We start from the raw sequence: 2084 nt of genomic DNA, 5'->3' as shown, positions 1-2084 counted from the left end.
CTTTCAGTTATTGTTTAAATATATATATATATAAAACAAACATTGTAATTGTGTTTGCAGTGTTCGTTTCAACGAGCCCCATAGGACCCAAGAAAGAGGTACACAGGCCCTGTATTTTACCTGCCTTTGTACTAGATTCAGGGATGTAGCAGAATTAAGGCTAGGTCTACATACAAAGCAGAATTAAATAGAAGAGAAAATAATGTATATCCCACACTTCTGTTAAAATATATTAAAGTACAGCTAAAATTGATATCAACAAAACAAAACATTAAAACATATACACATACAACAGAGATAAAAATCTAACACAAATCTCTTGCAGTAAAATAACAGCCCTGCAGGCCAAAAGCTGACCAAAGCAAAATCTTCACTGAATTATAGAAAACCAAAAGAGTGGGGGCCAGATGAACTTCCCAAGGTAGGGAGTTCCATAGTTTGGGATCAGCAACATGCCAACCCATTGAACTTTCACCGCCATGGAAAAGTGCCTCCCCTCCTGATCTTGGGGCATGGGTAATCTTGTTCAGAAGGAAACACACCTTCAGGTATTCTGGAAACAAACCACTTAGTTCTTTAAAGGTCATAACTAGGGCTTTGAATTGTGCCCAGAAACAAATGGAAGTCAGTGCAGTTGTTGTAAAACTGATGCCATGTGCTCCCAAGGCCAAGCACCCATCAAGACCCTCATTGCCACATTCTCTGCCAAGACTGTTCAAAGGCTGTCTCATATGCCTCCCCCAGTCTTAACCTGACAAAGTACTTCACTCTTCCAACCCCTCCCAAATAGTTTTCTATTTGTGAGAGGGGAGAAAGCTGAACTAGCACTTACTTGCACAGTGAACCGCAAAACTGCGAAAGCTTACCCCACCCCTCAGTGGCATCACTAGGGGGGTGCGGGGGGTGCGGACTGCACCAGGTGACAACATCAGAGGGGGGTGACTCTCAGCTTTAATTTTTAAAAAAGTAAGTTTCTAGGTGGTCTGGTTCTCGAGATATACATAAAAACGTCAGCCACCCCCCAGTGGCGTCACTAGGGGTGTGTGGGGGGGTGGACCATACCAGGTGACACCATCAGAGGGGGGTGATTCTCAGCTTTAATTTTAAAAAAATTAAGTTTCTAGGTGGTCCGGTTCTCAAGATATACATAAAAATGTCAGCCGCCCCGTTAAACCTTTTTTTAAACTACTGTATAGCACTTTGTAGCTTTAACCCCGCCCATTCAGGATTGCAGCCAATCAGTGAAGTGTTTGTTTGACCTGTGGCAGTGTCTAGTAAACCTCATTCCAAGGCCAGAAAATGGTGGTTTTCCCCCCCCCCCCGTTTATCTGAAAATCTCATAAATTGGGTAAGTATATACATTTCTGTTTTTTCCCCTCTTGTGTGTAGGAATCAGATCCTGGGCAGTGTTTTCAAAACCTTCCCAATACTTGCTTTTGTGCGGGTAAAAGCATTGCTAATCCCATATCTCCAGAGTAAATCCCATTGAATTCAATAGGATTTACTTTTGAGTAGACATGGTTATGAATGTGCTGAAAATCAATGGGACTTTGGAGTGAATGTAAAAAAGAATTGTGTTTGTGTTGTCTTTCTGTCCCCCCCTCCTCCAGTCCTATTTTAAAGCAAGTAGGCAGGGCTTACTTAGGTTTTACAGTTTTATTCTGTAGGAAACGAATACTGATTTTTTAAAAACTAATACTGATTTTTCTGCAATAATTTTTTATGCAACTGGTTTGACAATAAACTATTATATGGGCTGTATGTATTTATACATCTGCAGTGTGTGTGTGTAGTTTTTCCAACAACCCTGTGAGGTAGGGTTGGAAACCAAGGCAGCTCACAACAAGGAATAAAGCCATTTAAAATCCAATAACCATAAAGCAAGAATAAACAGTTGGAAAACAGCCTAAAGAGGCATGATTCTGAATTTTGGGTTGGGTGACTGAAGTTTATTTATTTATTATTTGATTTATATCCCGCCCTTCCTCCCAGTAGGAGCCCAGGGCAGCAAACAAAAGCACTAAAAGCACTTTTAAACATCATAAAAACAGACTTTAAAATATATTAAAACATCTTTGAAAATA

Source organism: Rhineura floridana, chromosome 3 (assembly GCF_030035675.1).
Source record: "Rhineura floridana isolate rRhiFlo1 chromosome 3, rRhiFlo1.hap2, whole genome shotgun sequence".
Taxonomy (NCBI): Eukaryota; Metazoa; Chordata; class Lepidosauria; order Squamata; family Rhineuridae; genus Rhineura; species Rhineura floridana.
The sequence above is the reverse complement of the archived record's forward strand: the minus strand, read 5'-3'. Positions refer to the sequence as shown.